At 38.1% G+C, this 27,808-nt stretch overlaps 1 long non-coding RNA gene across 1 annotated transcript; it reads left to right on the forward strand.

Annotated features, from left to right (window-relative positions):
* Positions 1–11,419: 11,419 nt before the first annotated feature.
* Positions 11,420–26,676, forward strand: LOC122687536. Its single transcript, XR_006339165.1, has 4 exons — positions 11,420–11,431; positions 13,463–13,466; positions 15,008–15,014; positions 26,429–26,676. It is a non-coding gene; the product is annotated as an uncharacterized LOC122687536 (long non-coding RNA).
* The last annotated feature ends 1,132 nt before the right edge of the window (positions 26,677–27,808 follow it).

Consider the following 27,808-nt stretch of genomic DNA (forward strand, 5'->3'; position numbering starts at 1 on the left):
GAACTCCTACAACTCAATGTCAAAAACAAACAACCTGATTAAAAGGTTGGCAGTTGACCTGAAACGACATTTTTCCAAAGGAGACACAGATGGTCAATAAGCACATGGAAAAACACTCAGCATCAGTAATCATCAGAGAAGTGCACACCAAAATCATGATGAGAAATGACCTCACACCTATTAGAATGACTTATATCAAAAAGACAATATATAATAAGTATTAGGGAGGATACGGAGAAAAGGGAACATTCTTCCACGTGGAATGCAAATTGGTGCAGCTCCTGCAGAAAACATTATGGCAGTTCCTCAAAAAGTTTAAAAATAAAGCGTCCAAAAATAAATAAATAAATAAATAAAAATAAAACTTCCATATCACTCAGAAATTCTACCTCTGAGTACTTATCCAAAGAAAACAAAAACATTAATTTTAGAAGATACATGCACCTCAATGTACACTGCAGCATTATTTACAATAGTCAAGATATGGAAACAGCCTAAGTGCCCATAAACAACATAGCTGAATCTAGAGAGTATTGTGCTAAGTGAAATAAGTAAGAGAGAGACAAGCACTGTATTATTTTATTTATATGTGGGATCTAAAAAACAAAACAAATTGCCAAGCATAACAAGACGGAAGCAGAGTCAAGAGATACAGAGAAGAAACATATGGTTGTCAGTGGAGAGGGGGTTGGAGAGAGGAGATAAACAGGTGAGGGAGATGGGGTGGTACAAACTTCAAGTTACAAAATACATGTCATGGATATGAAATATGCAATGTGGGAAATACAGTCCATAAAAAATGGTGGTCATTAACAGAGAGATGATACCCAGGAAAGGTGCAAAGTTTAAAGAAAGTAGGAAATTGTATAGAGCAGATATAACAGCTTAAGACTAGCCTTATGGAACTCTAATTTAGACATTGTGTAGGTGGTATGAAGCCTGCAGAATGGTCTACAAAGGCGTGGTCTACTCTTATGCAGAGCTGAATCTGGAGAGGTACGACAGACTGGACTCTTTTATAAACAGTTCTGGGCTTGAGTCTCCTTTGCGTCGCTTCCTGGGCTTTGTGCACATTCACCGAGAGCTTCGTGCTTTTCTGGACTACAGTTGGGATGGCTCCTCTCCTGCGCAATCATCTTCTTGTGCCTTTTTGGGATGGTAATTGCTCTCCTCAGCTGCTCCTCCAATCCAATACCAATGCTGCATTCCAGAAATTTCTCCAGGATAGTGAAATGCATTTGTAACATACTTCTTTGCTTTCTGGAGCCATATTTTGGATTTACACATTCTAAAATAAAATTTCCTTCCTTTCCACAGGATATTCTAAGGAAAGGGGGTTAATGTTTTTCCTCAAGGTGCCACCTTGAGGTGGCACTAGTAGTCTAAACGTTATTTCTATAAAATAATTTCCTGAAAGTTTTATATGTTGAAAAAAAAAAATCCTGCTGTGTAAATCTAAGTAATCATTTTTCCCTGCAAACTGAGATTGGGAATTGAGTAAAATTAGCACTTAACTAATGTGTTTTCTTTCTAATTTATTAAAGTTTTTGAGGCAAGAGCTCATTTATTATTTTCCAAAGCACTTTTATTATAATCAACCTACTTAAAGTAACACTTTAATAGTCCCGATTTTACCTAGAAATAGTACTTTTGCCTTTGTACCAAAATAGAAATAAATGACTTTTTAAAGTCTTATCTCGTTGAAAAAAGGAATGCATACATTTAACCATCCTCTTATTGACTATTTTGCTTTTAAAATTTTGAATAGATTACAACTCCTTAACTGGATTTTCATTTAAAACTTTGGAAAAAAAAATCTTCAACACAACTATAGCAGAAATTAGAATACTTGCTTCAAATTCTACTATGGTTAATAACCAGTTATAATTCTGTGTGTAAATTCACTTCTCTGTCAAAAGAAGCTCATTTATAAAATGTCTTCATAGGGTTGTTGTGAGTCCTAATGTTATAAAAAGGAAATATATCATAGCCACAAGCACATAATAGTACTTAATCCATGTTTGCCAACTCAAATAAAATTAATTTCATAAACAATTCATGGATTTATAGCTGGAATGTTTTATTTATTAGATATTTTTCACACTCCATGGCAAAGCTATTTAAGAATCTTATATAAAACCAGTGTATATGGTTCACATTCATTTTAAAAGCATATATTCTGTTCATTTCATTTTTTTTTTTTTTTGGTTTCTTTTCTGGCACTGCTGAAAACCAGATGATATTACACCATGAAAAACGAGTTGGATATTGAGCTTTTCCAGCTGTGACAAAGAGAAAACAATCTCACACTTCTCAGGCACCATGTATAAGCAAAACATTTTTACGGCAGGTAAATATACACCGTGGCTCTTAACTACCACCAGGTGAGGATCTTGTTTGAAATTGTTCTTAAAAATGATTGTGACACTAATAAGAGTTCAGATAGTCAAGCAGGAATGCTTTTTGACTTCATGACTGTTTCAATTATGACCCTTGCGCTTAATGGGAAACAGGAGAATTTTCACTATGATCAGAATCGATGGTATCTGGTATGATACTGGCACAATAGCCCAAACTCTGAATAGAAATACCTTTATTCTCATTTAATCTGTTTATTCCATACTATTGTGTCATTGGCAAGCTCCTTCTCTTTCCTAAACCTCAGTTTTGTCATTTCTAAATATGAATAGTTCAAGCTCACCTCCTTATTTGCTGTGTGTGTGCATGTGCTAAAGCATCTGACCAAAGACAGTTAGAGAGTAAGCACGTGTTAAAGCTGTTTGTATTCTTGGCCTTATTCTTGCTCTATAAGAAGGAATGGTGATTCAAAAGCAAACCATCCATTCATCTGCTGATGGGCATCTAGGTTGCTTCCATGTCCTGGCTATTATAAACAGTGCTGCGATGAACATTGGGGTGCATGTGTCTCTTTCAGATCTGGTTTCCTCAGTGTGTATGCGCAGAAGTGGTATTGCTGGGTCATATGGCAGTTCTATTTCCAGTTTTTTAAGGAATCTCCACACTGTTTTCCATAGTGGCTGTACTAGTTTGCATTCCCACCAACAGTGTAAGAGGGTTCCCTTTTCTCCACAGCCTCTCCAGCATTTATTGCTTGTAGACTTTTGGATAGCAGCCATCCTGACTGGTGTGTAATGGTACCTCATTGTGGTTTTGATTTGCATTTCTCTGATAATGAGTGATGTTGAGCATCTTTTCATGTGTTTGTTAGCCATCTGTATGTCTTCTTTGGAGAAATGTCTGTTTAGTTCTCTGGCCCATGAAGCTGTGGTACATATACACCATGGAATTTTACTCAGCCGTCAAAAAGAATTCATTTGAACCAGTCCTAATGAGATGGATGAAACTGGAGCCCCTTATACAGAGTGAAGTAAGCCAGAAAGATAAAGAACATTACAGCATACTAACACATATATATGGAATTTAGAAAGATGGTAACGATAACCCTATATGCAAAACAGAAAAAGAGACACAGAAATACAAAACAGACTTTTGAACTCTGTGGGAGAAGGTGAGGGTGGGATGTTTCAAAAGAACAGCATGTATACTATCTATGGTGAAACAGATCACCAGCCCAGGTGGGATGCATGAGACAAGTGCTCCGACCTGGTGCACTGGGAAGACCCAGAGGAATCGGGTGGAGAGGGAGATGGGAGGGGGGATCGGGATGGGGAATAAGTGTAAATCTATGGCTGATTCATATCAATGTATGACAAAACCCACTGAAATGTTGTGAAGTAATTAGCCTCCAACTAATAAAAAAATTAAAAAAAAAAAAAAAAAAGCAAACCATTTAACTCTTCATTAAACTGGTTTTGTTTTGGACTTTATCAGCATTTCACACACCATTTTTTCAGATATTCAGATGTTCTATTTCATAACTTATAGTGATAAGCTTTTCATGGAAAAATACATTTTGTCCACCAGGACAAATAAGCAGTAAAGTTTTGATGAAGCTGAAGTATTCTGTTGTCTCAAAATAAGCCAACAAAAACAGTAACCTATAGAGGGAAGAAATCTGTATTTCTTCTGTGTTTTATTTTTGGTTTCTAGGGTACAATATCTTCCTCTTTTGGAGTTTTCTCCCTCTCTTTGAAAGACATACCCTTCAAGGGTATCCTGGGAAAGAGTATGTGGAATGAATTTTGGACTTATTTATGTCTGAAATATTTTTTTTTCTTGCATGCTGGATTAATAGTTTGAATGGAGTGTTTGTTCTATATTGCCACTTTAACAAATTATCACAACTTTAATGGCTTAAAACAATATAAATTTATGTGTACTGACTTGGGGACTATTGCTTTGGAAAATCAGCCTCCTCTAGAATTTCTTGAGAGGTTCTTGTGCCTAGACCTCCTACTGTGACTTCTAGGGAGACTGATAAATGACAGCTTTATTCAAGCCTAAGCTCTCATGGACATAATAAATATAGATTATATATATAACAGAATGGGACACCAAGCCCTGGAATGGCACTCATCAATTTGATCTGCTGCCTGTGTGGTCCAATGTGTACCTTGATGACTTCTTTTATATGAAGGATGAGGGGTTATTGTGGGAAACCAATCCACTCACTCCAGAAACCAACTTCCTTTATTGAATCACTGAGATTATTTGCTTAAAGTTTACTGTGAAATCCATGAATAAGATTTGCTGGTTGCATTAAATTGCTGGTTTCTGTTCCCATCTTTCCTATTTCTCCATCCCAGAGCAAGTGGAAGGGTGAGGGGGAAAAAATGGCTGGGGAGATAAGGGTCTGGTTAGGGAGAGGAAACCATAAATTTAGTAGCTTAAAACAACACAAAGATATTTTCATAAAATTCTGATAAAGGGTTGTCTAAAATAGGTCAGCAGAACTGCCTTCCTTCTAAAACTTTTAAAGGGAAATCCATTTGCTTGCTTTTCTGAGCTTCTAGAGTCCTCTATATTTCTTAACTTCTAACCTCATCTTGCATTTTCAAAGCCAGCAGCACTTATCTTTGAATCTTTTTCTCAATTTTTATCATCCCATTGTCTTTTTCCAAGTCTCATTTTTGTCTCCCTCTTATTAGGACCCTTGATCTTATATTGGGCCTATTCAGATAACTCAATTTTTCCCATCTCAAGATTCTTAAACTAACACCTCCAAAGTCACATTTGCCTTGTAAGGTTTCAGGGATTTGGATGTGGGCATTTTGGAATGTTATTACTCTTTCATAGACCCTGAAATATTCAAGTCCATTCTGCATGCCTGAAACAAATCCACCCCGGTCCAAGGTCCCCAACAATCTCAAACCATTACATTAGCATCTTAAGTTCAGAATCTCATCTAATTCTCATCATCACAAAGACACAAATCTCATTATCTAAATCTTCTAAATTAGGTGTAGGGGAGAGAGGATGAGATGGTTGCATGGCATCACTGACTCAATGAACGTGAGTTTGAGCAAACTCCAGGAGATAGTAAAGGCCAGGGAAGCCTGGTGCACTGCCTGGCTAGCCAAGAGTCAGACATCAGTTAGCAACTGAACAACAACAACCAACAGGTATAGGCAAAACTCATTGTATAATCCATCTGAGAGCAAAAACATTGCTCTCTGTATGTGAAGCTTAAAAATCAATTCAGTTAAGTAGCTCAGTTGTGTCCAACTCTTTGTGACCCCATGAACTGCAGCACACCAGGCCTCCCTGTCCATTTACCAACTCCCAGAGTCCACCAAAACCCATGTCCATTGTGTCGGTGATGCCATCCAACCATCTCATCCTCTGTCATTCCTTTCTCCTCCTGCCCTCAATCTTTCCCATCATCAGGGTCTTTTCCAATGAGTCAGTTCCTTGCATCAGGTGGCCAAAGTATTGGAGTTTCAGCTTCAACATCAGTGCCTCCAAGGAATATTCAGGACTGATCTCCTTTAGGATGGACTGGTTGGATCTCCTTGCAGTCCAAGGGACTCTCAAGAGTCTTTTCCAACACCACAGTTCAAAAGCATCAATTCTTCGGTGCTCAGCTTTCTTTATAGTCCAACTCTCACATCCATACATGACCACTGGAAAAATCATAGCCTTGACTAGACAGGCCTTTGTTGGCAAAGTAATGTCTCTGCTTTTTAATATGCTATCTAGGTTGGCCATAACTTTCCTTCCAAAGAGCAAGCGGCTTTTAATTTCATGGCTGCATTCACCATCTACAGTGATTTTGGAGCCCCCCAAAATAAAGTCAGCCACTATTTCCACTATTTCCCCATCTATTTCCCATGAAGTGATGGGACTGGATGCCATGATCTTAGTTTTCTGGATGTTGAACTTTAAGCCAACTTTTTCACTCTCCTCTTTCACTTTCATCAAGAGGCTCTTTAGTTCCTCTTCACTTTCTGCCATAAGTGTGGTGTCATCTGCATATCTGAGGTTATTGATATTTCTCCCGGCAATCTTGACTCCAGCTTGTGCTTCCTCCAACCCAGTGTTTCTCATGATGTACTCTGCATATAAGTTAAATAAGCAGGGTGGTATATCTGCTCCCAAACTACAATGGTGAGAAAACAGTAGGATAAGAGTTACCAATGTGCCAATTTACAAAGAGAGAAAATGGAAAGAAGAGAAGAGGTCTCCAGTCTTAACTAATTTCAAAATTCAGCTGCGCAAGCCACCTTAGTTTCCAAAACTTGAGAATAAACCTCTGTAGTCTGGCTTTGCTCTCTGAGCCAGAGGCTCTACTGTCTGACCCAAGCCTCCATATTAGGAGTCTCTTTCCTTTTTGGAAAGGTGAAGGGCTGTATGTGTTTGCAGCTGAGTAGTTTTGTCAGCTTGTTCCCTATCAGTAGAATCTTGGGAGTCCAACAGTCTTATTTTGTTTTTTCTGTTTCTTTCAATCCAAGCTGGCAGTGTGACTGTTGGCAGAGTAGTCTCAAAAACCTTGTAAATCTCCCTTCAGTTTCAGAGATTCACTCCATTAGACCAAAGGCTCATCTGCACATCTTTCTTGGATAATCCCACTTCTGTTCTTGGCTTTTGCTTAGATCGTGAGGGGATCTGTGAGTTACTAGTCTAATCTCTCAAAGAACCACATGTGTAATTGAACATTCTGCTTTTTGATCCTCCAAGAGCACAAGGAAAATGTTGTGCAGCCACACCCTTAGCCTTCTCTTCAGAAAAGGCTTCTTGAGAATCTGTTGCTGTTCAGTCAGTCACGTCTGACTCACTGAGACCCATGGACGGCAGCACACCAAGCTCCCCTGTCCTTCACTATCTCCCAGAACTTGCTTAAACTCATGTCTACTGAGTCAGTGATGCCATCCAACCATCTCATCCTCTGTAGTCCCCTTCTCCTCCTGCCTTCAATCCTTCAATGTGACTAAAATGGTAATGCTTCCTAAATTCATATGTAGATCCCACAATATTAAAATCAAAACCCCAGCATTCTTTATTTGTAGTAACAGTTCAGTTCAGTTCAGTCGCTCAGTCGTGCCCGACTCTTTGCGTCCTCATGAATCAAAGCACGCCAGGCCTCCCTGTCCATCACCAACTCCCAGAGTTTGCTCAAACTCATGCTCATCGAGTTGGTGATGCCATCCAGCCATCTCATCCTCTGTTGTCCCCTTCTCCTCCTGCCCCCAATCCTTCCCAGCATCAGGGTCACTTCCAAAGAATCAACTCTTCTCATGAGGTGGCCAAAGTATTGGAGTTTCAGCTTCAGCATCAGTCCTTCCAATGAACACCCAGGACTGATCTCCTTTAGGATGGACTGGTTGGATCTCCTTGCAGTCCAAGGGACTCTCAAGAGTCTTCTCCAACACCACAGTTCAAAAGCATCAATTTTTCAGCACTCAGCTTTCTTCACAGTCCAGCTCTCACATCCATATATGACCACTGGAAAAACCATAGCCTTGACCAAACGGACCTTTATTGGCAAAGTAATGTCTCTGCTTTTTAATATGCTGTCTAGGTTGGTCATAGCTTTCCTTCCAAGGAGCAAGTGTCTTTTAATTTCATGGCTGCAATCACCATCTGCAGTGATTTTGGAGCCCCAAAAAATAAAGTCTGACACTGTTTCCACTGTCTCCCCATCTATTTCCCATGAGGTGATGGGACCAGATGCCATGATCTTAGTTTTCTGAATGTTGAGCTTTAAGCAAACTTTTTCACTCACCTCTTTCACTTTCATCAAGAGGCTTTTTAGTTCCTCTTCACTTTCTGCCATATGGGTGGTGTCATCTGCATATCTGAGGTTATTGATATTTCTCCTAGCAATCGTGATTCCAGCTTGTGCTTCTTCCAACCCAGTGTTTCTCTTGATGTACTCTGCATATAAGTTAAATAAGCAGGGTGACAATATATAGCCTTGACATACTCCTTTTCCTATTTGGAACCAGTCTGTTGTTCCATGTCCAGTTCTAACTCTTGCTTCCTGACATGCATACAGGTTTATCAAGAGGCAGGTCAGGTGGTCTGGCATTCCCATCTCCTTCAGAATTTTCCACAGTTTATTGTGATCCACACAGTTGAAGGCTTTGGCGTAGACAATAAAGCAGAAATAGATGTTTTTCTGAACTCTCTTCCTTTTTCGATGATCCAGTGGATGTTGGCAATTTGATCTCTGGTTCCTCTGCCTTTTCTAAAACCAGGTTGAACATCTGGAAGCTCTTGGTTCACGTATTGCTGAAGGCTGGCTTGGAGAATTTTGAGCATTACTTTACTAGTGTGTGAGATGAGTGCAATTGTGCAGTAGTTTGAGCATTCTTTGTTATTTCCTTTCTTTGTGATTGGAATGAAAACTGACCTTTTCCAGTCCTGTGGCCACTGCTGAGTTTTCCAAATTTGCTGGCATATTGAGTGCAACACTTTCACAGCATCATCTTTCAGGATTTGAAATAGCTCAACTGGAATTCCATCACCTCCACTAGCTTTGTTCATAGTGATGCTTTCTAAGGCCCACTTGACTTCACATTCCAGGATGTCTGGCTCTAGGTGAGTGATCACACCACTGTGATTATCTGGGTCACGAAGATTTTTTTTGTACAGTTCTTCTGTGTATCCTTGCCACCTCTTCTTAATATCTTCTGCTTCTCTTAGGTCCATACCATTTCAGTCCTTTATTGAGCCAATTTTTGCATGAAATGTTCCCTTGGTATCTCTAATCACAAGTCAGTTACAAAATGCAGGTGGAAAATAAAGAACTGAGAAGAGCCAAAACCATTTTAAGTAAGAGCAAAATTGGGGGAACTTGTAGTGAATTCCAAGTTGTCCTGCTTTTTATCAGTTAGATTTGTAGTGAACACAGTCAGTATGTTACCGAACTTCTCTAGTCGGGGCTTCCCTGGTGGCTTAGTTGGTAAAGAGTCTGCCTGCAATGCAGGAGACCTGAGTTAAATCCCTGGGTCAGGAAGATCCCCTGGATAATGGAATGGCTACCCAATACAGTACTCTTGCCTGATTTTCATGAACAGAGGAGCCTGGTGGGCTATAGTCCATGGGGTTGCAAAGAGTTGGAAATACCTGAGCAACTAACACACACATATATTGCTATGACTTCCCGTCTCTAATGAGATTGGTTTTCAGTCCTAGGAGAGGGTAGCCTCTTGTGTGAATGTTTTATTTCAGTCCTGGGGTGATGGCTTCTCCCGATGTCCATTGCTATATTCTTTAGAGTTCTAGTTGCCTCTTATAAGTCAAAGTCCAATACTCCAATTCTCATGTTAAATTTTTTATATTAAAATTATCCTGTTCAAGTTATTGTGTAGCTTCTGACTGATGCATTGCAAAAAAAGGAAAAAAAAAAACTGAAAATAAACCAATACAACAGAATATTTATCAACAATAAAACAAAATACAGTTTTGACATATGCAATTATATTGGTAAATACAAAAACATTATTATAAGAGAAAGATGCCAGAGAGAAAAGACTACCTGCTGCAGAATTTAATTTACATGTTTCTGAAAAATGGAACTGGGCAGAAATCATATCAATGATTGTGAGAGGTAATTATTAGAAATCCACATAAGGGTAGGTTTGTGGATGCAACAAGTATTCCATACATTGTTTGTCTAGTGGTCCAGAACTGCATATGTTTGTCAACAGTTGGGATGGAGAATGGAAAATCAACTTTGATTCATTTCTTGACTAGCTATTTTTTTCTCCTGGAAGTTTTTAGTTGGTAATCCAAAGGGATGTCTTAGGCGTCAATCTGCATATGCATTTTTCTTTTTCATTTTTCTAGAAGTTTGATTAGGCCCTTTCACTTTGATCAGCTTCCCTGATAGCTCAGATGGTAAAGAATCTGCCTGTAACATGGGAGACCAGGGTTCAGTTCCTGGGTTGGCAAGGCCCCTTGGTGAAGGGAATGGCAACCCTCTCCAGGCTGCTTGCCTGGAGAATCCCATGGACAGAGGAGCCTGGTGGGCTACAAGGGGTCACAAAGAGCTGGACTCGACTGAGAGACTAACACACACCCTTTCACTTTAAAAACTTGTTTAACGCTCTGGACAACCTCCGGTAATGGATTCCTTGGTAATTTGTTCTCTTCTATTTTGTGAAGGCCCTTAATATTCCCACTTTTCTGGTACCATGGCTCCTTTCTAGTAACTCTTCTCCCAACATTATCCTGTATTTTGTTGGGTTGCTGTCATATGGTGTGACCCAATATACCCAATCTGAAGAAGGGAATGGCTCCCCACTCCATTATTCCTGCCTGGACAATCTCATGGACAGAGGAGCCTGGCCGGCTACATTCCAGGGGTTGCAAAGAGTCAGACATGATTGAGCAATGGAGCATGCACACAATATAGTCTGAATGCAGTTGATTATTCCCAGGAAGACGTGTGAATTAAATTAACATGGCACTAGTAAGGGGTATAAAGCTATTTTTATTTCCTGGAGTTGAATTCTAGGTTTCAGAACTCAGTGCTTAAATTTATCACTATGAAGAGAAAGTCATGATGAGAAATGAGTTATACCTATACCAACATCTTTATCTGTATCTCCATCTTCATTCTATATCTATCATTAGTGTCTGCATCAAACAGACCAATGCCTATATCTTGAACAGTGATTTTCAACAAGGGACAACTATGTCTCTAGGGAACACGTGGCTGTCACACAGGAGGAGGTGCGCTTGGCATGGAGAAGGTAGAGGGCAGAGATTGTGTTCAACATCCTGCAGATGCAGGACCACCCCCCGCTACAAGGAACTCTCCAGCTCACAAGGTCCACATGCCAGGTTTGAGAAAACTTGATCTAGAGAGATCTTTAGAAAAATGGGATCCCCTGGTTTTTCTCCCCAACTAAGTACTATTCACTTCTTATTCTTATTTTCTGAAAATATTCCATTATCTAAAGTTCACTCCTCTTTTTTGCTTAATCTAATTTAAATGAATTTTCAGTTTGTTTCAACAAAGAACAACTGAGGTACCAAAGGCTTTTTTAATATATTTCAGTGTGTTAAGTAGTGGTAGCTATCAATACATTGAAATGATACTGTTCCTTCTTTAGTTGCCCTATATACTTGTATTTGAAACAGTACCAGATTTTACTGGAACTGAGAAAATAGAATTGCAAAAAGTTTACCTCTAAAATCACTGCAGTGTTACTTTACTATTTTGAACATTCAAATTCTTTATTTGTTATGATGGTGAAAAAAAATTAAATAAATAGCATACAAGTATAAAAATATAACTCAACCTGAATCATCACATAACTGTACACTGAAAACTAACACAACATTGTAAATCAAGTATATTTCAAAATTTGTTTAATAAGAAAAAAGTAAAGATCAGTGTAAAACTTATATAAAATTTCTTTGCTTTCAGAACTCGTGACTCAGTGTCTGCCATCCTGGAGATGTTGGTGTTCATTAGCAGCCAAAATTTGTTCTGAATCAGAAAATAATGTTTGATTTGAAGTCAATATTTTCCTCATGAAGGCATTTCTGAGATTTTTCTTCTCTAATAAGTAGCAAACTTTCTGTGAGATTGGTGAATACATGATACCCTCATTGTGTGAATCAGAGAAGGCTACAGGCATGAGAAAATATGAGCACGAGAAACAGAAAAAAGTTATACACTATCAAGTAGTTCAAAATATTTTTCCTCTTGGAATGAAAGAAAAACAACTATCCAAGAGTTCTCGCACAGATCATTAGTGCATATTTGTGTCTTTTCTTTAAAAATTTCTACTGAAAATTTAGATCCTAATACCTGCATATCATCTATTTTTAAAGTAAGTGCTTTACTGATATTATATCAGTTAACATGTTGTGCCTTTAGATGGAAGAAAATGAGCTCGATTTTTCTGCAATAACTAGGAGAATGTATTGGCTCACAAAATTAAATGCCCAGAGGTGATTCATCTTCTGGGCTGGTTGATTTGACAGTTAAAGGTTGTTACTGAGTTCCTTTTCCTTTCTCACCATTCTAGCTTCTAGTGTCAGGCTTATCCTAAGGCAAGGTACCCAGGATACTCCCAAGATGACTGTCAATAACCTTATGGGATATAATATATGCTTCTTCTCACGTATACAGAGAGAAGACAGAGTGAGTGTTTTGGAAGCTATCTCAAAGATCAAGGTTTCTTCCTTCTCATTTGCTATTGGAAAGAACAATTTAGTTCATAAGCTTCCACACTAGCTAGCATAGGACAGATGTCTCAGTCTTTTATGCAAATGTGAATGTAAATATGTCACCTCTGGACCCTTCAAAGTTCAGATTCTTATTCAGAAGTTCTGGGTTGAGGTGGGATAATTTACATTTCTAACAGGACACTATGCAATATTCATCTGTGTTGCTGGTCCTCAAGTCTTTCAAATGGTAAATGCTTCTCATATTTTTTCCCTATCAGAAATAATGGCTTAAGATCAACTCTTCCAAAATAAAGAGCGCCTTTTCCTGCTTCAAAGAAAGAAGTCGGCATTCAATTCTGCTCTCTTTATGACCGTTGGTACCTCTCCACTCAGAGGAAGAGCTTTACACAGTTGCCATTAAACCAAGTACTGCTAACCTAGAACATCTTTTATAAGAGTTTTGAGAAAAGAGATCTTTAAAGATAACCACCACATTATTTCTTCCTGCCATTGTTTTGAAAATCATACCAGAGAAAAAGAAATATTCTGAGAAAATATTGTCCAAGATTTCAGAATGAAGTAATGAAAATGTTGCTGTAAACTTTCATGTTTTGAATAAGTCACCCCCTTCTGGTATAACTTTGTGATATTGACATTAGGAAACTATTTTAGAACCAAATGAAAAGTATGTCATAGCCTTTTTAGGAGTTCATTTCAGTTGTGACCCAAAGAAAGAACTGGGGTCATTCTAAAACAGGATTCTAAAATCTGAGTATCTCTTCTGTTCTAAGTTTTTAGTTAAAGCTCACTACTTTTAGTAGTTTATTCCCTCCTCCAAATCTTTCAGTGATGTTTTAGAGCTTAAAACACACATGACTGGATGAATTTCTTAGCTCCCACTCAGTACATTCAGTATAGTATCTTCCTCTTACTTACAACTTTTGACCATTTTTTTTTTCCTCTTCTCTGACTAACATTCTTCTATAGAAAAATCTAATTTCTTGATGACTGATCTACATAACTTCCAGTAGTTAATTAACAGATTTTTGTTCATTGCCTTTCGAAACTCACACATGGTCCATCTCTTGGCCATTCTCTTTCCTTCCTGGAATTTCATACCCATATTTCAAAACTTGCTGGTATGTCTATCACACCCAAGTCCATAGCAATCTTTCCTTCATCTTTTGCAATGCAACCTTTTAGAACATGTGAGTCAGTTACAAAATGCATTGTAACCTTTGTTTCATTTCCTTTTACTTACATTATTTAACTTGTGCTCTGTTTTTTAGCATTATTTATGCTGCATGTCTTTTCCGAGTATCCTTCCTTCTATACACCAGCTATTCAAAAATATTGAATTGGCTGATTATAATGAATCTTTAAAAAATTACAAGTTTGACAACTACAGTTTGAAAAAATGGCTCCAGCAAGCTTTATCTATAGAATATTTTCTTTACTACATTGTTGAATGCATATCCTGTAATAAGAAATATAAATGATTCTCCATGTTAGGAGACATAAACTTAAATTTCAGCATGGAATGATCCATTTGAAATGTTTATATCTTTCAGGTTGATTGCTTAGGCATTCTGGAAAATTTAGAACCATAAAGTATTCACCTTTTCATCCCTAGTTTACATAAAACAATTGCCTTCAAATTAGTTAAAAAGGTGACAATTTGCAAGTATCTTTCATAATGTTTTAATGAACCTCTTAATGTTTCAAAAAACTAGATCCTTGGACATTTATTTAGATTTTTTTAATTCCCTAGAAGTTTGCATTCATCCTCCCACATCATGGTTTACAAAGTTAAAAGTGACCAAAAGTATCTCTGGCCAAAGACAGAAGCATGATGGAAAGTTCCTTGTGCTCGCATTCCACAGTCTGAATTTAGATGAGTTTCATCCTACTGATAGATCATGAGATACAGGATTTTCTACAAGAAATCTTATTCTACAAGAATTATTATTCTAATTATTCTACAAGAATCTCGTTACCCTGGATGCACACTAGCCCTCTCTGAGAAGCTTATAAAAATATTCTAATATCCAAGAATTATTCTGCAGTAAACCTAACTATCAGTGGGTCAAAAGTTTTAGGCATAGGTATTTTTAAGTGACCTTCAGAAGATTCAAGTGTATGGCAGGGTTAAGATTAATTGACCTAGGGAATAATTAGTAAGCAAGGATGTTAAATACTTAAAGGGTATGAGAACCATCATTTGGACTACTACCCAAATGTTGCAAATGTAGGCGAAAGCGTTGCTTTCCTTGCCTTTGGATTTACATTTCTGCTTCAAGCCAAAAGAACTGATTCCAATGCTTAGTTATTGGACCAATTTTTCAATCTCCTGAAACTTTATTACTGCTACCAGTGAGGTAAGTATTCTCTTTGCTGAGAGCATATTCATTGTTTGCAAGTAAAACTTTTCAACTTTTTTCCTGTTTTCTTTCATTAGTCTTTTTGTGGATTAAATTATATTCTAGGTGCCCTAGTAGATAATGATATACTCTGGTAGCTACAATCCCTCAGGGTGAAGCTGAATTCTAAGCATATTCTAAAGTTTCCTTTCCCTGGGAATATCTTCCCTTAGTCATGGAAAGCTAATGGGGAGAAGAGTCAGAAACTTCACTCTTGCTCCTACAAAGAATGAGGCAGTATGCATCGTGAGACTTTTGATTTTTTTTTTTTTTTTTTTTTTTTGCTCTTCTTTAGTTTTCTCACAGGCAGAGAATGTGCAGGCAGTGACAATAACAACAAAAATGGTACTTGCCCTTCTTCTGTGAGCTCTCTCTCATGGCAAAAGACACTGCTTTTATATACATTATGCCATTTCTTCACACGACTTTGTTTAAACATTTGTACTTGAAGGAGGTCCTTTAAGGACGTGACTAATTCTATAATAGTACTTAGTACTAACCATTCCATAAAGAAAACTAATAATAATGTTTGACAGAGGATGAGATGGTTGAATGGCATCACTGACTCAATGAAAATAAGTTTGAGCAAACTCTGGGAAACGGTGAAGGACAGGACAGCCTGACGTGCTGCAGTCCACGGGGCTGCAAATGACTTAGTGACTGAACAACCGCAATGACAAATTTCACTAAAATAAATATGCTTATTGACATTCATTGTTCTACTATTGGAGATACTCTTCTCTCTTTTCCAGAGCCTCATCCCCTACAGTATCTTCTTGCATGCATGCTCAGTCACTTCAGGCATGTCCAACTCTTTGCTATCCTCTGGACTGTAGCCCGCCAGACTCCTCTGTCCATAGGATTCTCCTGGCAAGAATACTGGAGTGGGTTGCCGTGCCCTTCTCAGGGGACCTTCCCTATCCAGTGATCAAACCTGCATCTCTTAAGTCTCCTGCATCTGCAGGCAGAATCTTTAAATTTGTCCTTAATTATTGATGCTTTTTTGGGGCACATGTGGATCTCCCCTCATATTAATAGAGAAAACTGCAACCTCTTACTCCATGCCCCCTTCCCAGCCACACTCTATACCTCTTCTTCCTCTACCAGCCAGGAGTAATAAACCTACATTCTATGCTCAGAGTTTCTATCGCATTCTTTCCCTTCAAATCCTCCATGAGTTTTAACTTGGCTTGCACTCCAATTCCTTTAAACCTGCCTTAAATGCCAAGCGAAGTTCTTATCTAACTTGGTCTCTAGGACATTTAACAGCATGAACACTTTTTCAATCCCTTTACCAGTTTCTTTGATTTCAGTCACATTTATTTTCATTTTGTGTCTCTAATCATTTCTTTCTTTTTCTTTTTTTTTTTTCAGGCACTATTATCTCTTCCCATGACTTGAAAGTTGTCATTCCATACAATTTCGTCCTTAAAGTCTTCTCATCAATTTTCACATTTTCCCTAAATAATTCCTTCCACAACATTGGTTTGAATTATAATGTTCATCAAGTGATTTTAATATTAAATTTCACATAAAATTTTCATTTTATAAGATGCTGTAATCAAATTGTCCAAAGCCAAATTCATCTCCCTACTCTTATTTTCTTTAATCCGTTATTGAACAGCTACTTACTGAACATCTATATAAAGTATTATTTTAATTACTATAAAATTGCCATGAGCAAAAATGTGAATAGTGCAAGTTCTAATAGGAATAGAGTAAAGGATGATTTGAGTGAGAGAAAAGAGTATGATAAAGAGGCAATTTTATGGTGTACAAGTTTGAGAGGGGACATTTGGAGTTTGATTTATTATAGGATAAACTTGAGTTATTTATGAGTCAATGAAATACAGGAGTCCCACAGAGAGTTAAATGTGGATTTAACCTTCACATGAGAGATCTTAGTTGTTTGTAATAAATAAGAGAGAAATCAGAACTTAGATGTTAAGATTCATAGAATGGAATAAAAATCAAGGAGGTGATTATAGATAGGGAGTATCAGATATCTGTCTGAGTTTTGAGACACAACCACCAGGTATTAGAAGGATGAGAATGAAAGAGGAAAATGTTAGTGAAAGGTAAGAGAATAAAGAAAGAGTGAGTTCCTGGAAGGGAAGTCACATAGGTATTTCAAGGAGGAGGAACTAGGAGTTAAAGTTGGAAATGCATTTAATATTTTGAGTAAAGTACCCTCTGAACATTTCTACCTGCTAAAAATAAGAAGTTCACTGCTGTCCACTTTATATCTTCATTAAGATATCTGTAATAAAACGTAGAGTGCTAGCTTGTTTGGAATAGTTTAAAGAAAAAGTAGATGGAAAAAATCCACAAAAATCCATTAATTAATGACTACATTTTTGAGAAGCTTTGTAATTAAAAGCGTAGTAAAACAAAGGGGTTTCCTTGGTGGCTCAATGGCACAGAATCCACCTGCAAAGCAAGAGATACAGGACATAAGTTCCATCCCTGTGTCAGGAAAGTCTCTTGGAGGAGGGCATGGCAACCCATTCCAGTATTCTTGCCTGATAATCTCAAGGATAGAGGAGTCTGGCAGGCTACGGTCCATGGGGTCGCAAAGAGTCGGATATGAGTGAAGCGACTGAGCATACACACATGCACAGTCAAATAAAGCATAGTTAATAATGTGCATGGGGTGAAGAGAGAGATTTTGTTTTCTTTTGAAGATGTGAGGCGTAATATAACGATTTAATGGCTAGGGGGATAACAACAGGAAAAAAATAAAAAGAGAGAGAGAGAGATGCAGTAAAGAGAAGGAGCATTGCAGGGCTGGTTTTCTTGAAAAGGTAAAAGTGAATGAGCCGTATCACATAAGTGGGGTGGTCAGTCATAGGAAGAAATATGAAATATTGATTCACAAGTATAGGAGAAAACATCAAAAATGCAGTGAGCTAGTGGATGTGATGGTATTATCTTATGGATTTTTACTTTGAAATTCACCTATTAGCATTTCGCCGAGAGACTGGATACAAGGTCATCATGTGATCCTATTAGTGGGGAACAGGAGGAGGGAAGGAATACTAGAGGGGAGAATGCCACCAAATGGCCATTGAGGACAGTAAGGGATGGTGGGTGAACCGAGTCGGGGACTGTCGCAGGACTGCAATGCTAACGGTGCTCTTGAAATTAATGGTCATGAAATATGAATCCAATTGGTAGCACATTTTACAGCATCAGACACTTTTTTTTTTTTTTTGATCTGGCCATTGACTTAGACATAATGTTAAATTTAACCAGCGTTTTGAGTTGTTTTTCCCAAGGAAACATAACTAAGAAGTTTGGTAAATGAGTTGAGTGTATGAAAGGAAATTCATACACCCTGCACTCCATAAAAAGGGAAGTTAAATGAAGAGGCTATAAAGCATTGGGCAAGAATTGAGGACCACCAACTAAAGACCATCAGAGATGAGGTAATCTGGTATATAACAAGGAATAAAAAGGTAGCAATTGGAGAGTAGACTCTTGAGTCTGAGATATTCATACAACTTTTGGTAATGATATGTTCAAGGTTATGATAAGACAGGACAGTTGTAACTGGAGTGAAGAACAAAGTAACTATAGAAGAAGTGAAAAAAAATGAGAGATTCACAGAATAGGAGATTTTTCTAAGTGGATATTCACAGCAAAAAGAATTATAAAATGAACAATGTTGAAGAACTTAAAAATAAAGCAAGCTGAAAAATATTCATGGAATGTGAGCTAATATGACCAAAAATCTATAAGCAATTAAAGCAACAAGTTGTCGTAGGTGATATAGAAGAGTATTAAGAATAGGTGATATATGAGTTGTTTTCATTGACATATAGTTGATTTACAATGTCATTTTACTTTTAGGTGTACAGCATTGAGATTTGATATTTTTATAGATTATACTCCATTTAAGGTTATTATAAAGTATTGTTTATAATCTCTGTGCCATCCATTACATGCTTGTATCTTAATTATTTTATAGCTAGTAGTTTGTACTTCTTAATTCCACCCCTTATATTGTACCCACATCTCTCTGTCCATTGGTAACCAACCACTAGTTTATTTTCTGTATCTGTGAGTCTGTTTCTATATGAGTTTTAAAAGTGGAGACTTGGCAAAGAGAAGGGAGTGACAAAAGGGTGGATAATACTATGAAGAGCAAAGAGGACACTTACCTAGTTTCTCCCCCTGGTCTTACAAAGACTGTGAAACACAAACAAGCAAACACAAAACAGCTGTGAGAAAAATACTTGATGGAATTAATCTTGTATAGTTTTAGAGATACAGTAGTAGTGAAGCTGTGTGTTTGGAGGAAGAAGTGCTCTGGGACCCTGGGCTTCCCAGGTGGCACTAGGAGTAAAGAATCCGCCTGCCGATGCAGGAGACAAGAGAGACCAGGCTTCGAGCCCTCGGTTGGGAAGATTACATGGAGAAGGGCACAGACCACCCCAGTAGTCTAGTCTGGAGAATCTCATGGATAGAGGAGCCAGGAAGGCCACAGTTTTATGGGGTCGGAAAGAGTCAGACACAACTGAAGCGACTTAGCACGCACACACACTGGGACCCTATCCTATCATGTCAATGCTTAAGAAAATAAGAATAAAGTGAAAGTGAAAGTCGCGTCCAGCTGTTTGCGACCCCATGGACGGTATAGTCCACGGAATTCTCCAGGCCAGAATACTGGAGTGGGTAGCTTATCCCTTTTTCAGCTGATCTCTCCCACCCAACTAGTGTCTCCTCATTGTAGGCGGATTCCTTACCAACTGAGCTATGAGGTAAGCCCAAGAAAATAAGGATAAAGTAATGAATAAAACCCTGCCATTTCTGCAAGGAGATTTCTAGTAGTTCAAAACATAGCCTGGTGTCTTTATAAATTTCTTCCTCTTCCTTTCTACTAAAACAACTTTTTCCTAAAAATATTTTGCACTCATTCAAGCATTCTTGCCCTAGGTTTATTCTACTAGCCTAGATTTTTTCTAATTGCCTCTTTGCCTTGATTTTCCTTTGAGTCTTGTGCAGCATGCTCTTTGCTTGCCCTAAGCCAATCACTCTTTCATAGTGCTAAAGACAGATTTTTCTAACATAAAAATTTATCAATTCCATTCTCAAGTTCAACTATCTCAAGGGTTAAAAATCTAAACACATTTCACAATATTCAAAGTATTTTGTAATCTGGCCTATACTCTCTTTAACTCACATTAACCATTTTCCAGTTATGACTTTCTGTGGTTAGATGTGGAACCATACCTGTACACATCCCATCTTTTTGAAATCTTTTCTTTATATTTTCCTGTAAAGTTAAATCTAATTCATACATTTATTGCCAAGTAAGGGATAAATCCTCTGTGTTCTCATCCCTCAGTATCCAAAGCTGATTTACTCTCAGTCCCTCATTTTCCTCTGGTGCTTCAGGGCAGGAATTATCTCTTCTCCTTCTAATTTTCCATTGGCATAGCTCCATTAACCAGTGGGCTCCTTCAGGAATGATTTCATTTGATTTTTTTTTCTTTTTTTCCCACTTGGTTAAAAATGCAATGCTTGTCAAGTAGAAAGCAATTGTGCTTTCAGTAGATGCTTTAGGGAGACACATCATTAGGTAGACACATCATTAACTGTGTACACAAAGAACAAGATAACTTTAAGCATTACCATGGAGTTCACTCAAATATAGATTTTTTTTGTTTGTTTTATTTTGTTTTTCAGAAGGAAATAATTGAATAAGGGGGAAAAAACTGGTTAGGGACTTCTAGTAACTTTGTTTTAAGGACTAACTAGAAAAGTTACTATTTAAAAAATATAGATAAATATCAGTTGATCATGACAAATTAATTGATTCCAGGTGTACCATTATCAACACAGAAGACAGATTCATCCCTATTGTTGGAAAATTGATTTTTGAGATCACTGTGCCTTCAGTATTTGGTATCAAGGTAAAGTAGCTCATAGTAGGTGTAGTGAATTGCACTACTGGTCTCTTCATTAGTAGACTGGTAGGTTAACCATCATACAAGTGGATAATTCCTAATTGATCTGTCTTGTGTAATTGAATTGGAACATTTCTTCCTGGTTTGTCTTCTACATTCTAAAGAAAGAAGTACATACAAATATGTGGACCAAAATGACTTTTCTATGAATAGTTGCCAGGTGTCCTTAGCAATTGAAGGTGCATACTTTTTAACTTCCAGAAATGATGCCTTTGACTAAGTTATTTTTTAAAAGAGACACTAACAAGATTGAGAATTAGACTTTATAGTTGGCTAGGAGTGTAATTTGATGATTTAGTATGTCAGGGATATTTTCCTTTCTTCTTTAATATTCACAGCACTGTCTCTGGATAACTATACTTGTTTCAGTGTACAGGCATCCTTCATACAATCTGTGCTTTATGATGAAACATGGGTGCCAAAGCTGAGCTAACTGGCATAATATTAATCAGTATCCATGGGGCTCAGCAAATGAGACTAGAAAAGACATTTCTTGAATAGTATGCTCTCTCTGAAACTTTCAAGGTGGGGTACGGCAGAAATGTGCAAACTGCTATGGTTATCTTCTTTCTCAGGAGTAAATCAGCCTTAGGATAAAAAGAGCTCATTATGGAAGGCAAAGTAGACTCATAAAAGGATCCTGCTTCCTGATGAGGTAGCAAAGCCAAAAATCAAATAAAACATGAGCCTTTGAACTCTCCAGATAGCAGAGCCAGTAAATCCACTTTATTGCTTGAACTAATTGGAGTTACATTTTCCATTATGTCAAAATGAAAGACTGATAACTATTATACAGAGGATTGTTATGAATTGCCATAGCAAGGCTGTTGTTTTCTGGAGGCAGTTGCTCTTAAGATATGTTTGGGGTGATGACAAAGACCGTGTTTTACCAAAACATAGACTTCTCCTATTTGATCAAAGTAGAGAAATTCCATAAAGGCATTAAATATTTTGATGGTGAACACAGAGAGCAGTCTTGACAGAATGAGGGGAAAGGACTGGTACATTTCAGTGGGAAGGATATGCAATTTAAAAAGCTTTTGGTGTCACTAAATTCTGTAGGGGTTTGGACAATGGGGAGCTGTGCAGGTGGGAAGATCATTATCTGGGGAAGATTATTGCTGGGGCCTCCAGGGAGTTTTGGATGTAAAGGATATATGGGTCCCAATTCACACAGATTGCTTTTACCTCAAAAGCAGCCCCTATATATATGCAGTGCTTTAAGTTGATATAGATAGGTGGAAAACAGAACCAAAATTTAACAGTATGAAATATTTGTACCAAAGTTAATTTTTTGAGTGTTTGGGCTTCCTTGGTGGCTCAGACAGTAAAGCGTCTGCGGGCAATGTGGGAGACCTGGGTTCAATCCCAGGGTTGGGAAGATCCCCTGGAGAAGGAAACGGCAACCCGCTCCAGTACTGCTGCCTGGAAAATTCCATGGACTGAGGAACCTGGAAGGCTACAGTCCATGGGGTTGCAAAGAGTAGGACATGACTGAGCGACTTCACTTTCACTCTTTTAGAAACTGGAATTTTTGAAAATAAATTGTATTTTTGTGTTGAATAAAACAGCATATATTTGGTTTTAGCAACATTAAAAAAAACAAAAGATCGAAGTGGGTTATAATTGAACACCCCACAATATTCTTGTCTAACTTATTTGAAAGTTCTTATTATGAGTTACAATTAAGAATTTCAGGAATACTATTATGAATTTTCAGTGGAGTCTGAATCAGGTTGGAATTTGTTCTTTTTTAAGTCCCTTGGGTTGCTTGAGTATTTTTTAGGGTAAGGCCTGACTGGAGCTTCCCAGATGGCTCAGTGGTAAGGAATTTGGCTGCCAGTGCAGCAGATTCAGGAGACACAGGTTTGATCCCTGGGTCGGGAAGATCCCCTGGAGCAGGAAATTGCAACCCACTCAGCTATTCTTGCCTGGAAAACCCCATGGAGAGAAAAACCTGGCAGATTATAGTCCATGGGGTCGCAAAGAGTCAGACAACTGAGCAACTGAACACACACACATAGTCACACACACACACACATAGTCACACACACACACACACACACACACACACAGAGCCTCATATCAGTTCAGTTGCTCAGTTGTGTCTGACTCTTTGTGACCCCACAGATTGCAGCACGCCAGGCCTCCCTGTCCATCACCAACTCCTGGAGTTTATTCAAACTCATGTCCATTGAGTCACTGATGCCATCCAGCCATCTCATCCTCTGTCGTCCCCTTCTCCTCCTGCCTTCAATCTTTCCCAGCACCAGGGTCTTTTCAAATGAGTCAGTTCTTCGCATCGTGGCCAAAGTGCTGGAGTTTCAGCTTCAGCATCAGTCCTTCCAGTGAATATTCAAGACTGATTTCCTTTAGGGTGGCCTAGTGAACTTTTATCTCCATAAGAGTGTTGTTTATAACACGACCTTACTCTATCAGCTGCTTCCCGCTTTTCACTAATTAATTTTCATAACATCCACCAACCTAAATGAAAGCTCAAACTGTATGACAAGTTCAGATTGCTATTGTCACATTCAGACTTGTTACAAATGAGGATAAACACTAAATGACCCATGAGTTCAAGATGTGAGTCACACTTAATTGCTTCCTTTTATGTGGAGAGAAGTATTCAGAAATCCCCTTTCAATTTGTTTGCTCATCGTTCTGATGCTTGGAAAGAAGTCATATCAATAAATAAAATAAATATACCAATAGCATTCTTTTCCAGCTATTAAATATGGTGAAAAATAGATATTTAATAGGTAAAACCAAAGTCCTCAAATTCAACTCTTTTGGCATAACACATTTTAAAAATTTATACAGTCTGCTTATTAATATATACTTAATACTAAAGAAGGTACTCAAGTATTTTATTTTATGGATTTTCACATAAAATACTAGATGTCTTTAACTCATATTAGCACTTTTTCTTTATGTTTATTATATTTATTGTGATTTACTATTTATGTGCAATGATAAAATTAATTTAACACCATAAAACCAGGTCCAACGTTCCAGTATTTCCTAAACTGATGAAAATCCAAATTACTTGAGTAAAGATTCAAGTATAATCATACACTTTTTGGGAAAATAAATATGCTTTCAGAAATTTCAATTCTTTTCCATTCAGTTCAGTTTAGTTCAGTCTCTCAGTCATGTCCGACTCTTTGCAACCCCATGGACTGCAGCACTCCAGGCTTCCCTGTACATCACCAACTCCCAGAGTTTGCTCAAACTCATGTCCATCAAGTCGGTGATGCCATCCAGCCATCTCATCCTCTGTTGTCCCCTTCTCCTCCTGTCTTCGATCTTTCCCAGCACCAGGGCCTTTTCCAATGAGTCAGTTCTTCAGATCAGGTGGCCAAAATATTGGAGTTTCAGCCTCAGCATAGTCCTTCCAATGAATATTCAATTATTAATTAATTAGAATATATTCCATGCCTTCCCTTGTGGGCTTGTGGCTCAGCTGGTAAAGAATCCGCCTGCAGTGCAGGAGACCTGGGACCAATCTCTGGGTTGGGACGATCCCCTGGAGAAGGGAAAGGCTACCAACTCCAGTATTCTGGCCTGGAGAATTCCGTGGACTGTATAGTCCATGGGCTCACGAAGAGCCAGACAGGATCAAGTGACTTTCACTTTCACTTTATATTCCCTGCCAAAATGTTAAATTTTGATATCATACTGTATTAAATCAGGATGCATCTAGATAGACAAACTTTCTCTGCAAAGAAAAATAAATGATATTCTAGCTTTGTGGTTCATAAAGTCTCTGTTACAAAAAAAACTCTGTTATTTTACCCCTGAAAGTAGCCATAAATCATATGTAAATAAATGAGATGTCTGTGTTCCAATAAAGCTTTATTTATAAAAAGAAAAAGCTACGAGCTGGATTTGGTCCATAAGTCGTGGTTTTCTGATCTCTGATCTAGATATGTAGAATATCGTTTTCTAATTTCTTAAGTAGGCAAATGTATTCAGTCTGCCTTCAGAATATGTATGTATGTATAAATATATCTATATATTTTATATATACAGGCATGTGGAGGAGATGTTGCAAGAGTGGTTTCAGACCACCACCATAAAATGAATAAATAAATAAAGCAAGTCATTTGAAATTTTTGGTGCTAGTGTGTATGAAAGTTATGTTTGCACTATTCTATAGTCTACTAAGTGTCAAGTAGGATTATATCTTAGAAAACGTACATACCTCAATTTAAAAAATGCTTTACTGTTAAAAAAATGCTAAAAATCATCTGAACCTTTAGGGGTAGCAATTTTTTTGTTGTAGAGGATTTGTCTCTATGTTCTGAGTGATCAGGGTAGTGATCGCATGAAGGTTGGGATGGCTGTAGGAAATCTTAAAATAAGACAATGAAGTTTTCTGCATCAGTTGACTTTTCCTTTAATAACAGAGAAGAGCAACCTGACACCATGTTGGATATTCTTTTAGGTCTAACTTTTGAGCTCTGTCATCTGTGCTTAGTCATGCTGGCTCTGAAACTTTTTCTAATAGAATATTGTCTATAACCTGAAATATCCATGTAGCCTTTTGTCAAGGCTCTGCCTCTAGGCTGGACCTTTAAAGCCATAACACTTTTCATTCACATAGAGACAAAATGTTGCAGAACAAAAAATGACATTTGTTGTATTGGGGGTTTGCAGGAATACAGTGACTAGACTTAACTGGACAGCTGCAAGAACAAAAGGTTATCACATACCATCTAGAGTGTGGCCAGCACCAAGAAGTCTGCAACAGCCAGTTATGCCTGCCCCTGCCACCAGCTCTTAGTATAAAAGAAGCTTGAATTTTAACTCAGGTAAAATGGTTCTTTAGACACTAGTTTGCCATCTACTCCATCTGCTGGCTTTCCCTATCAAGCTGCTGTTTCTTTTTCCAACACCTCATCTCTCAGTGTGACCAAAAAGCACATGAAAAGATGCTCTATATCACTATTTATTAGAGAAATGTAAATAAAAACTACTGAGAGGTATCACTTTACATCAGTCAGAATGGCCATCATCAAAAAATCTCCAAGCAACAAATGCTGCAAAAGATGTGGGGAGAAGGGAACAATCCCACTCCTTGGTGTATACCCAGAGAAAACTACAGTTCAGAAAGATATATGCACCCCAATGTTCATGGCCCTGCTGTTTGCAACAGACAGGACATGGGAACACCCTGACCGGGGACTGACATATCTGTATATAAAACAGGGAAACTGATAAAGCGCACAGGGCACTCTGTGCAATACTCTGTAATGACCGATGTCAGAAAAGAACCTAAAAAAAAAGAGTGGATATATGTATAACTAATTCTCTTTGCTATGTACCTGAAAATAAAACAGCATTATAAGTCAACTATACTCCAATAATTTTTTTTTTTAAACTGCTATAATGGAAATGTCTTAAAGCATGGAATTTTTTTGTCTTTTCAATCACATTTGCCATCAAAACTGATAATATTAAAAAAGAAGGTCCTGATTCTAGGTTTTCTCATATTGTTCATGGGGTTCTCAAGGCAAGATTACTGAAGTGGTTTGCCATTCCGTTCTCCAGTGGACCACGTTCTGTCAGACCTCTCCACCATGTCCCGTCTGTCTTGGGCGGCCCCACACAGCATGCCTTAGTTTCATTGAGTTAGACAAGGCCGTGGTCCTGTGATCAGATTGGCTACTTGTTTGTGATTGTGGTTTCAGTCTGTCTGCCCTCTGATAACCTCTCTCAGTGCCTACCATCTTACTTGGGTTGCTCTTACCTTGGACGTGGGGTATCTCTTCACGGCTGCTCCAGCAGGCCTATAAAGTCAGCAAAAACAAGAGCAGGAGCTGACTGTCGGTCAGATCATGAACTCCTTATTGCCAAATTCAGACTGGAATTGAATAAAGTGGAGAAAACCACTAGACCATTCAGGTATGACCTAAATCAAATCCCTTATGACAATACAGTGGAAGTGAGAAATAGATTTAAGGGACTAGATCTGATAGACAGAGGGTCTGGTGAACTATGGATGGAGGTTTGTGGCACTGGACAGGAGACAGGAATCAAGACCATCCCAAGAAAAAGAAAAGCAAAAAAGTAAAATGGCTGTCTGAGGAGGCCTTACAAATAGTTGTGAAAAGAAGGGAAGTGAAAAGCAAAGGGGAAAAGGAAAGATATACCCATTTGAATGCAGAGTTCCAAGAATAGCAAGGAGAGATAAGAAAGCCTTCCTCAGTGATCAATGCAAAGAAATAGACAAAAACAACAGAATGGGAAAGACTAGAGATCTCTTCAAGAAAATTTGAGATACCAAGGGAACATTTATGCAAAAATGGGCTCAACAAAGGACAGAAATGGTAGGGACCTTACAGAAGCAGAAGATATTAAGAAGAGGTGGCAAGAATACACAGAAGAACTGTACAAGAAAGATCTTCACAACCCAGATAATCATGATGGTGTGATCACTCACCTAGAGCCAGACATCCTGGAATGTGAAGTCAAATGGGCCTTAGGAAGCATCAGTTGAACAAAGTTAGTGGATGTGATGGAATTCCAGTTGAGCTATTTCAAATCCTGAAAGATGATGCTGTGAAAGTGCTGCACTCAATATGCCAGCAAATTTGGAAAACTCAGCAGTGGCCACAGGACTGGAAAAGGTCAGTTTTCATTCCAATATCAAACAAAGGCAATCCCAAAGAATTCTCAAACTACCACACAACTGCACTCATCTCACACGCTAGTAAACTAATGCTTAAAATTTCAAGCCAGGCTTCAGCAATACGTGAACTGTGAACTTCCAGATGTTCAAGCTGGTTTTAGAAAAGGCAGAGGAACCAGAGATCAAATTGCCAACATCTGATGGATCATCAAAAAAGCAAGAGAGTTCCA

The sequence above is a fragment of the Cervus elaphus genome, chromosome 31 (assembly GCF_910594005.1).
Source record: "Cervus elaphus chromosome 31, mCerEla1.1, whole genome shotgun sequence".
NCBI classification, from domain to species: domain Eukaryota; kingdom Metazoa; phylum Chordata; class Mammalia; order Artiodactyla; family Cervidae; genus Cervus; species Cervus elaphus.